A 12,352-nucleotide genomic window follows, 5' to 3' on the forward strand; every position below is an offset into this window, starting at 1 on the left:
TTGTGGAAAGTGATAAAACTACCTTCTTGTTGATCCTTTGAAGACTCTAAAAGAATCTTGTTTTACCTAGTTTAATATGACTTGTGCTTTCTAGCCCAGGACACCTCTAAGTAAGCATCCTCACTTCCCCTATGCTTCAGCAGATTTCATATCAAAAAGGTTGACAAGTTCACTAGCACTCTACCTCCTTGAGCACTTTAAGTGAAGGGGGAATTTGAATGAAATATTTTAAAATATGGCTACAAGCCTGCTTCTTTGCAGATGATTTTGTGCAGTCTCCATCGCTGGAGGCTGTCAAGACCAGGCTGGATAAAACCCTGAGCAACCTGGTCTGATCACACAGTTGACACTGCTTTGAACAAGAGATTCAACCTCCTGAGGTCCATCCTGACCTGAATTATTCTGTGGCTCAAGATTCTTGTTTTTAAAAATTCTTGTGCATCTGGAATGACAGCAGGATTTGGTGGAAACTGTTTCTCTTGCTGCGTTCTTCCCAGTGTGCCAGGGAGGGCTGGCTTCAGAAGCTCCTGCTTTTCAAGAGGCAAGATTCCCTTGGTTTTGAACTTATTAAAGACTGGAAGCCAGGCAAGATGTCAGGCAAGATGCAAGACCTAAACTATAAGAAGTTACATAAGACTTTCAGTATTATTGATATACTAAACCTAAACTTTCCTTTTATTTCAATTGTCTGTAACATATGTCAACGATCCATGTTAACGCTATACTTATTTTTCAAGACAACAGTCTCATCTTATTACCTCTGAATAGATGTATTATTTCTATTTGTTATTTTGTATCAGAACTAACTGAAAAATGTGTAATTCAATTTATGGAGGAGAGGGATTGCAGAAGAAAATACAGGAGCACTACATCACATATTTTAAAAGACTGAACTCTTTTTGAACTAGGACTCTCAGAAGCAAAATGTCTGAATGCTTCTCCAAATGAAAAGTTACGGTAAAGAAAAAAATTCAAAGTGTTAATTTAAAGCTCATAACTACTCCATACTAACTTCTTTTGCGGATTCTCTTAGCTAGCAATAAGTGTGAAGTAATTTACTCCACTTCCGAAAAGCCTCCGTAAGTTCACAACTTAAGCTTTTGACATGGAGGAGGTTATCTCACATTCACTGTGCATTGAGCGCCTACATGAGTAACTAGTGTGTTGCAAATTCACAAACTCTGATCAATGCTGCTGTATAAAAAAAAACCCTTGTGTGCATTTTGGAGTATTCAGACATGTTTTGGAAGGAAAACCTATGTGATCAAGATCAAGGTAAAGGAATGACCAGTCACCTTAAATGTATTCCAGTGGTTGTTCCTGAGACATGTGGTAAGTCTTCCTGAGATTCAGCAATGCTCCTGCTCCAGGTCGGCAGTGAACCTGAAACACCTTGTATGGAGAAACAACAGAAGAGTGGGAAATATTAGACTGATTTGAGCATTCAGCCCTAGTCCTCCAATGCTTCTAGTACATGCCTTTCTTCCATCCTATGTCCCTGTTAAACAAAGTGTCCTGGTATTACAGATTGCTTCTTCGTGCCCTGCCATAGAAAGTGTGGCAAATTCTGACCCCCAGATCCTATGCTATGTCGGGCAGAGTGAAACCTGACCACTGTGGCAGCCTCTGCCTCACCAAGAGCCACAGAAAGAGCCTGGAGCTCCTGCCCTGCATGGGAAGCATCTCTAACTTTTGTCACTCCCTGTGTAACTGTAGGTGCTGCTTGATAAGATAAACAAATGTATAGCTAACAATGATGGCAATGGCAGGGTTCACGCGTCAGTAGGTATATTTTCTGCATGTGCATACTTGCCCCACAGCAAAGGTCACTGAGGGCAGATTTAGGCTTCAGGCTATCCCATTCTAAATATGCACGAAGCCCTCCCGAAATATTAAAACTGGTCACACACGAGACAGTATTCAATCAGTTTACTAAACCGATCAGCAAAATTCAGCAGATTTATAGCATCAGTTCAGTTTGAAAGACTTCCCCAAACCTCCTGTGCTTAATCAGCCTTTTTGATCTAAAAGCTAAGTGGGAATTCTCACTATGGCTTTTTTTCTTACAAAATTTTCAGCACTTTCTGTCTCTCACTAAGCCAAAAATACTGAGGGAACAGTCTTTTTTGTGGCATTTTGACACTTGTAATCCAGACTGGAACCACAGTGTGCAGAAAGCTTAAAAACTCCAGGGAAAAGTTAGCTATACTTTATGGATCTCTAAAAAAAGTTCTTTTTCAAATGAAATGATGATTGTCTTTGTAAAACAATTTGTCCATTCCAGTTTCAAAACGATATGATGGCTTGACTAGAAAAAAACAGATAAGCTATAACATTTCAAAATGGATTATCAAAAAACTCATATTCTTGAGATGTTTGGAAGATCTTGAGATCTTTGAGATTTAATGTTTGGAAGACACTTGTAATTTATGTCTATGCTCAGAATGTAAGAATAAAAAATGATCTTTGTAATGAGTTTACAAGCTAAAAATTCAGTCTGCTTCAAGTCAACAAAGTACTTTAGTAGAGTTAACACCAATTGTAAAGCATCAAGAACACGGTATCCAAAAATCATCAGAATGGCTGAAAAACCAGGAAAAAATTAAGAACAAAAAAAATGAGTTCTCTGTATATGAATTCAGATTTTTGAACATTCTTCTTTAAAGGTTAAAGAGTTTCTCTTCAAATGAAGACCAGAACTCTCACATAATCACACAACTTCAGGATTGAGAGCTTTCAAAAACATGGCGTTACCCATAGTAAAATTAAAAGACATAAGACATTGCATATCCTTAATAGTCAGATAAATGCATACCTAAGACTTTACAGGATGGAGACCTACATCAGACTAACTATGGCTGTATCTGTACTGCAGCAGTGAAGGAGTAGAGATATCAAATTAGTTGTCAGTGGTGGTAGGTCTGGCACTGGAAACTGTCTGTCCCAGCTCATATGAAGCTGAGACACAGCATTTATTAGCTGAGGTGTGGCAAGCTGTGGGACTCCAGCTGCAACAGCACTGTATTGTGTGAGCTCTCTAATCTGTTATCATGACAGCTCTGTGCACCACGTCCATTATGTCGTGTATACATGTTCTGTATGACTCAAATATAAATGGTCAACTATCAAGTGAAGTGCCTGAAATGTTTTAGGTGTTGTTTATTTCTGAAACATTTTGCCTTTGAATATTATTTTGCTGTTTCCTTTAGCAGAGAGAGATTCCTGCAAAACAAAATCAGAGGAGGGATAGGAGGGTTCCAGATCTGAGAAACCCCATAAAGGAAGGCATGAAAATGAGAATGGAAGGAGGATGCTTCAGGAAGTGTTCAGGAGGATAAGTGAGGAAGGTACTGTAAATATATAAATGGAGATAAAGGTACTGAGACCTGAGTGCCAATATAGGTATTAAAGTCCAGAGCCCAGAAGAGGGGAAATTTGAAAAAGTATCTATCTGATTATGTCAACAACTATGGGAAAAAATCAATTAATCTACATAATGAAAGTTGTGACAAATCAGAAATACTGAGCTAACTATAATAGCAGTATAAATGACCATCAAGAGGATCAGTATTGAATACTTTCGTTAATGTTGTTGTTATTAATTGTGCTTACTTATATTACAACTATACCAAAGAATTTAATATTTATGTATGAAGACAAGAGACATTCAGTCAACAGATGGGGAGGGTACAAGCAAACAGTAAAAGCAATGCTGGTTAGTGTGATAGGCAGCAGTCTTAAGACATGAGCTACTTAACCTTTGTCAACATTTTGTAGGTGTCACTGAGGAAAATTTTGAAGGTGTCTTTTGCAGGTATTTACGGGTAGGTTACACTGCAAGTGAGAACAGGATATTTGGCTGTGCTAGGTGGAAGGATTCAGTGAGGGAGATGATTGCATGTACAGTAGGAAAAGGAGATGTGTGTACCATGCAACTTGAGAGGAGAGTGGCAGACAGGTTTTCACTGTCACTTCTAAAGACTTACAACCCCCAGCCAATGCATCTCAAATGTACAGCGGCACTAGGCATTACTTCTCAGGTTAGCCCATGTGATTGGTACTCAGTCTGAACATCCACGTTAACCCCGTTTACAGCACCTTGCTGATAAGCAGCACTTGCATTGCAGCATTATTACTAATTTCGCAGCCACCCAGGGTTATGTCTCGGAATATCTCTTTATTTTTTTATGATGTCACGCTGTTTTCCACCCCTGTGAGCTGCACTTGCAGGAGATACTCTGTCCTTGTTGGAGTGCAGGAAGCCAGAAGTTTTCATATGGATCACTACAGCAGATGCGTTAATTTCTGCCCAGATTCAGGTGGATTGTAATTTCTACTAATAGCAGGGTCAATATATCATTAAAACTTTTGCATGTGGAGTATAAAAAGGCTTGGGCTAAAACCAAGAGAAGGGCCTGACTTAACTGAGAAGCACCCTTAAAGGCGAAAGGGATTTTCTCTTTCCTTATGCTCCCCTGATGGTTTGTAGCCCTTTTACATGTTTCCCTCTTCTTTCAAGCTAAATCTTTTCCTTCTTGATGCCTCTTCCCTGACCTCTCCTTCCCAGGAAGCCACCAGGCTTTCCCATTCCCCCCCGCAAGGTACCAGCCTCAGGTTCCTTACTGCCAGCTCTGGTGACAGTGTCCCCTCCCTGTCCCCCTACGCCACCTGCTCTGGGAGGTGCCTCGCGGTTAACCTCTTGCCATAACCTACATTCCCATGGGCTTTCACCCTGCAGGGCAGCTTGGGAGCCTGTAAGCACCAGCTAGTGATGTTTGGACAGCCTGGGAAGATGTCAAGTGCGAAGAATGTTAAGGATAGCAGAAGACTGCATGCACAGTATGGACACACAGCCCTCCAAAAAAGAGGGTTCCCAACAGATTTTTGTAAATTTATTCCCAACATTTAGAAAAAAAATAATTGAAATAGTCAAAATAATTTACAATGAAGGGAACTTAATGGTCTTTATTGTTTGATGCTAAACCTATTGAACCTCTAATGAAAATAGAAAATAAACTGAAAGCTCCCTTTATCTGTGATGTTAATAGGGACACATTGTACACTTCAGGTTTTTTCCATTCATTTGCTCCTAGATAAGCAGTATGCTATTACTCTCTAGTGGTGCTGTCTTCAGGGACTATTTCTGTCCGGCACTTTGGAGAATGCATTATGAGATGTCAGCATGTGTGAGCAGAGATAGTATGGCTTGTCATGTACAGATAGGCCATATTCTGCTATAAAATGATGGCTTTGTCTTTTATCACTGTCACAGTCTTACTTAACAAGCTGTGACTCTGTGGTTCATCACAAAGAAAACTGTCATCCCTAGATATGTGCCTTGAATGCCCTTTCATCTTCTGTGCAGGTAGGATCTGCCATGTGACATCAAGCAGAACAGTAACTCCAGATGGACTCTGCTAGTGCAGCAGTATATTAACAAAGGGGTTTACTGGCACAAATCCAGGCTTTGCACCTTAGATTAGATTACGGGGATGAGGAAAACATATGTAAGCTTTAAACAAAGCAAGACCTAGTAATATGTCATAAATATAATTAGAAAAGGAAATGTTAGTAATCCATCGTGTTTAAGTGATAATTTATTTATCATGGTGTTATTCTGAGCGGCAGATAAATCAATTAGAGTTGCTTTCAAAAGCAAATAAATAATGTTGGTTCAATGGAGTGATGACAGATGAAGTGTTTTGAGGAACTCAAAAGTTCTGTAGTTGGATTTCTCCACATAATTACGTTTAGGGTGAAATCTGGAGAATCACTGGCCTTCGCTATAGATTGTGATGCTGCTAGCAATTTTTCTGGACCTTAGCGCTTCTATTCATAAGGTCACTGAACAAAGAAGCAGTGTCCGTTGCTATGATCAGAGACAGACGCCTAAGGAGAAAACCCTTCAGCATTTCCAGAGGGCACATATATTAAATAGTTATACAGGGTGTTTAGTGAGTGCTTTGTACCAGAGCCTGCAGGTCAGAACTTTTCTGGCAGAGGAATATGGACATATTCTGCTCACTTCAGCATTTTGTATGGCCATGGGACATATTATACTGCCAGAGTTGTGATTCTGCAGATCTGATTAAACTACTTTGTGGACATTAAAGTATGAATATTTCATGTGAGCTTTTACAGGGCTGAATTTAAACTAAAGTGCTGAAATACTTCTCCACATTCCTCTTTCCTGGGATTTTGTATTTTTAAACTAGTCTTCCCTTGCATAAAGTTGTTCTTCCATGGGACTGCTTTTTAACTGTGTAGGTGGGAAAATCAGAAGTATTAACCCTCATGAGGTGCAGGCTTCCAATCCCAGTGCAGTAAAAGGAAGGAGAAGAAGGAGATGTCTGTCAGTCAACAAAAGTGTCTTCTGAGGGTGTAATATTGCAAGGAGTGGAAACAGAGTAGTTTGTCCATTGATGGAAAAGTGCAGCATGCACATATAATAGTGCTGCCAGGATTTGAGGGATGCCAAGGAAACCTGTGTGGACGTGTTACCAGTAAAAGTGCCTGCCTGGCCGGTGCTTAAAAATAGAGAAGAGGGTGTTGAGTACATAGAAACTGATGTTGAAGAATTTCTGACCTCTTTAATTTAAAAAAAAGTGTCATCTCCCTCTGCCTGATTTGGAGTGTTCTCACCCCCAACAGTGCTCAAAGATTTGAAACAAAATATAACTCCCTGGAAATGACGTTACAGATAGTCTCTACTTGGATAATGTTTCTCCATTGAGTCTGAATGCATGCTTCCCACTGGTGACTACTTTTAGACATACTGAAGATTGGTATTACTATACACAAATATGGACCACACAGATCATTTGGGCTCCTTATCTGTCAGAGACGGAGGGAAATGAAACAACTGGTTTTGTTTCACTTTAAAAGGTATGCTCATGTGAGTGTGAGTGGGCAGTGAATTCATCTTTCCTGTCCCCGGTATGCTGCCAGAGGGATACCCAGCTCCAAGGGCCCCATTCGACTTGCTTTGTGCTTAAGTTAAAAGCCATTGTAACTTCTGGATGACTTCTTTGCTTCTCCCTGTCCCAAAAGCCTGTGTTATATATGTGTACTAAGAGTTAGACTCTGAGACTAAGCCCGCGTTCACCTCTAGGCAAAACACCTATATGCTAAGATTAGGCAGCATTAAAAAAAAAAGAGTTATTTTTTCACTTGCCACGTGGTAAGATTAATTTATCATGGCAGCTCCATCCCCTTGGGCCTTTCTACTTGCTAAAGGTCCTAGCTCTTGGACTTACCTCTTATTAAAAATAGATTTTGTTTTCATCCTGCATGTAATCTGTCTCCCGTGGAGATTAGAATCATGAAAGTATATGGTGGTGAAAGTCCCATTGCAGTGACCAAAGGCTGAAAGCTCCTGTGTCTTCCTGACGAAACGCTCAAGTAATGCCAGCTGAAGATTGTGTTTTCATCTTTTACGGTTGGACCACTGTGGGAGTTGCGCAGTTTATGGAGTGGGTGAGTTGTGTAGCTGACACTTTCTGATGTGAAAGTCTGCTACCGCATGAGGTTGGGCCACTAGTGAATTTTGCAACAGCGAGGTGAGATACTGATACTCCCTTTACGCAGCAGAGGAAGAAGGCGAATCCACAGAAGCCGGCATAGTGAGGAGGAACCTGCTTGCGGTAGTTCATGGAAAGGAGAGGTAAGACTTGATGCTTTCCCAGAAGCTTAATGGACTTACCGATGTTATCTTAGCCCCAAGTTTTCTCCTGGAAGGAGACATTCAGCCCTTTTCCCAAACACCAGCAAAGCTTTTCAAAACCAGCTGGTGGTACTGCAGCCCGTTTCTGTAATAACTCAGTGAGAGCCTAATGACTGGAGCACTTGTCCTGCGTACTAATTGTTATGCTTCCCTTTTCCATCTCAGAGGAGATTGCATTTCTTGTGTGCACAAGTATGCAATGGGCAAAATATTAGTGCTGTTGCAATAAATCCTCTGTGTGTGTGCATGCACACTCATTTAATCTATCTGATTCAATATTACACACATTTTGTAGCATTCACTGGGTATCTTTGGAATCAAAAATGGTATGCAAAATATAAGTTATAATTTTTCTACCCTCCTTTTCATACGTTGCAGTAAGTCAACGTACATAATAGCTTTAGGCTGTGATAATTCAGGCAGAAAAATGTTGATTTAGAGAAATCATTAATTACGACACTAATGTGATGAAGACCTGTCTTCACAGTATAAGAATACTTCCTGAAAGTGATGGTGCTACAATGTCATTTACCATACCCCACTTCATTTTTCAATTTGAATTAAAGATCTGCTTTACTCTGTATCTATGAAATCAAATGATACACTGCTTTTTCTCTAGAAAAAAAAAACATTATACCACTATGTGCCAACTTTTCATTTCAACACATTATGTAATAGTTCAAATGAGAGCACAAAACAAATAACACAAAAACAGCTGGTAGGAAACTTTACTCAGCATTAGGCACTTTCAAGCCTGAACAGTGTAATGTGCATGGCTCAATGCATCATATGTCTTTACTAATTTAAGCCTGATTGTGCAAAAAGGGCTGTTTGGGGACACCGATGGACAGCTTGTGTTATGGAGTCATGCTGAAGTTAAAGGTCTGCCTACATTTGCTGCATAATGGAGCTACAGTTATTTTTACTTCCCATTTGGTGTTGTTTAAAAAGTAATGCTAAAAACAGAGAGGTGAAAAACTGGTTTGTATTCACAAAAGTCTGTGCAAATAGAAGCATTGGAGAAGAGTATTATTCTCTTGGGTAGCATTCTGAATTTAGATACTAGCATCAACTTTTGAGTTTTTGGCCTTTCAGAATTTGAATGGACAAGTATTGAGAGATTTGGAGTTGTAATTAGGTTTTCTGTATTGTGCACTTTTTGAGCCCGTTTATGTCTCTGATAATGCTGCCTTTATGATACTTTTACAATTTCAAAGTTACTGAATAGGGAGTTGCTGACAATTTTGGCAAAGCTACCTTGAAATATTGTTTAAACAGTCAAGAGAAACCCTTGCTGTTGATTCTTGATTATATTCATTTCATGTAGCATTTAATAGAATGCCAGTAGAACTAGATTTAAACATAAATACAATAATGTGTAAACTGTGGCTTAGAAAGGAAAAGATCTGTTTTATTCAGAAGGTGAAGCCTTGAACGTAATTATATGTAACAAATGTAATTAAAAGTACTGGTCAGGTATAACTTTTATAAAATGATACGTATTTACTTAGGATAAGAAAGGCCATTTCAGGAAAATAAAGTTATCTGAGTCATTTACTTTCTCCAAATGCCTGCAAGATAATTATTGACGTATTTCAAATTACATCAGTAACATCTGCTGAGTTCCTGCCCTCATCGGCAACAGGTCCTGTACATGGGACATGGGACAGATCTGCAGAGGCCTTGTGGTTGTAATCATTGGTTCCCCTGGTTGCTACCAGTTTCCGTGGACAGTTGTCTTGCAGAAATGCACCCCATGGCATATTGGATGTTTTTCGAAGCTTCATGGTGTTTCCCAGCTAAATTCTTAGCTACTCTTCATATGCTGGAAAGGCACGAGAGCGCACTGGGCACCTCTGTTCTGCACTTGATGTATTTTCTCAGACTGTAACCTCCCTGAGAGATAGACTGTCTTTTTCTGTGTCTTTATTCATTCCCTAGGGCAGTAAAACCCCCACAACTCAGCTGGGGTCTGTAGGCACGAGTACACAAGTAAATAAAAACCTGTCATATACAAAAGCTGAACACCAAATAATGACATTCTCGGGGTACAGATCCATACATATTCCAGAGTGAATATTAATGATTAAATCTCGTTTATAATTTATCTGTTTACTGCCATTTTGGTTTTATTTATCTATTATATAAATATCTATTAAAAATATCTTTCTTTTTAAACAAGAGACAGTTTGGGATTAGTATAAACATAATAAAACTGTGTTACACAGTCCTTACAACCAACAGGTAAAGGTGTGCAGTAAAATTCTGGCTTCCAAAAATAACTTTTTGTTACAACACAACAGTGAAAAACCATTTCAAAGTGCTGACGGACCACTCCTTTTCTGGTTGTTCTAGTCTTTAGCAGGCTATCCATTATCTGAATAATAGATAAGACTGTTGCTTCCAGACCTAAAGCAGCTGCTGCAGAATGATCTCTGAGCCATGTTCCCCCATTCAGCCAAGCACAGGGACACCCACCAGCAATGGGGTGAAGCACAGAGCCAGCTCGGGAGAGCCGGGGTTATCTGACAGGCTCCGAGCTCTGTAGCTGGCCTGTGCTGCCCCAGCCTGCCTGGCCAGCTCTGCACCCACTGGGTGCTTTGCCTGCATCCAAGACATCCTCCCCTCCCTGTTCCTGATGATGGAGAACTGACCGACTTATTTGGTACTGATTGGACTGATTTATTTGGTTCCCAGAAAGTTATTCCATAGCATTTGAAAAGGCTTGGCAAAATTTATAGCTTTTTTACAACAGGTGGGAGAGATTAACTTGCTTTGCACATAATGAGAACAAAGTAATTTCTGAGGCATGCTTTTGGAGTGCTTTGTTTTCCATTTTTATTAATCCACTGAGAGGCATTGGTTTATTTACTGGAACTCTACTTTCTGTAATCATAAGGAATTTATTCTACTGAAGAAAATTACTTTCTTCAACCTCCAAACCTGCATCTTTTTAGCAAGGAAATGTAAACAATTTTTAGTGTTTTCTGTTCCTGAACATGAAACTTCTTGCTGTAAAGCCCACATGTGCTATGCCTTTCTGCCTGTTCTTCACATGATTTTCAAATCAGCTCAGCTGCCCTGGGAAGTAGATCAAGGCTGCACTCAACGTTGTCCCACTGCTTAGGTGTTAGTCTTTGCTGAGTATTGCCTTACAAGCCAGCATGAGGTAAAAGTCAAGGATTAAATCTGTGCTTGAGGCAAACTATTGCATTTCCCATTTCACATAATGATGATTTTGTGGCTTGAGCAAAAGAAGAACAGTGTGTGTGGCTTGTTACTTTAATCAACTTAATTACAAATACTCTATGTGAACTGGGGAAAGTTCTTCCAGGTTTTCTGCAGTTTCTGTAAGTGTAGAAAGTGCATGAGGAATACTTCAAAGACTGAGTGTGAATTCGATGATGCTATTTTAACTTCAAATTGTTGTTTTAGAAGAGTTCTGTGGATTCATAGAATAAGAAGAAAATTGGCTTGGGGAAGTCAAAGAAAATAGGAAAGAAAGTAAGAAAGGAAAAACAGAAATCACAGATGGATGATACTATAAATGGATGAAACTGTAAATAAGGAAGAACACAATTGCCAGCTATTTACAGAATTAGATCAGTTAAAATCAATAGAAGACAATGACACTTCAATACAGACAAATATAGAACAAGGAGGACTTTTACAGAGACATGCACTTGGCAGTGCTTGTTTGGGAAATAGTGGGGAAAAAAAATAGAAGAGAGAAATATGCTGGGACAGATACAGAGCCGGTGTAGATGGTCAAGGTACAGCTTTTCCTGGTTATTTAGCTTCCCTGCCAAGTAAACACACTTCAAAAACAACATATTCAGACCCAGTTACCTGCAGCAAGCCTGCAAGTGTCTATTAAAGGAAGGAAGAATTAATAGTGGGTGGAAAAAAGAGCAGCTAAAATTATTTGAACTAGAACTTTTATTTGTGCTTGGATCTTCTGATGGAGAAGGTCTGCCCTGTAATGTGGACTGTTGTTTACATTTGTCTAAATCTGGTCAGATCTCAGCCTTCAATTCTACGTCCCTGGCTTTGGTGGGGAAAAAAAGCTGAAAATCTAGTTTACTGAGCTTGATGTGGATTTTAGCAAGGGGAAATACCCTGATAGTGCAGGCTATCAGAGGGGCATGGCAGAGGCAAGAACAAAGTGTCACTTGTAACACCTCTCACACCTGACAGTCCTAATTCCATGGCCTTCCTTAGAAAGTCATGATATTCTAGGGGTAACAAGAGTTTTACTGTTTCATCTCAGTTTTGGATCTTGCTGTCTTCCTTCTTAAAAAGCATGATAAAAACCTTCATCTGCCCCTCCCTTTGCACTGGTGCCTAGCAATAAGGGCTGATAAATGCTGCCATTCTCATGGAATAATGTTTTACACTCACTCTACACAAGTGGGAAAGATCACACAGGATCATGGGTACTGGAGGGAAGGTCAGTATCCAAAAGGATGATAAAAGGGAGAAATGAAAAAGCAACAAGTAATGCATTTGGGAGAAAGAAACAATACACTATGAGAGCATACTGCGTTTAGAACTTTCTGCTGTTGCAGCAGCCTAGCTCAGCAGGAGGGGAGCTGCTTTCCATCTCCAAGTCCATACCCACAGAGCAGG

This window comes from Pygoscelis adeliae, unplaced genomic scaffold, assembly GCF_000699105.1.
Source record: "Pygoscelis adeliae isolate BGI_AS28 unplaced genomic scaffold, ASM69910v1 Scaffold106, whole genome shotgun sequence".
Classification (NCBI taxonomy): Eukaryota; Metazoa; Chordata; class Aves; order Sphenisciformes; family Spheniscidae; genus Pygoscelis; species Pygoscelis adeliae.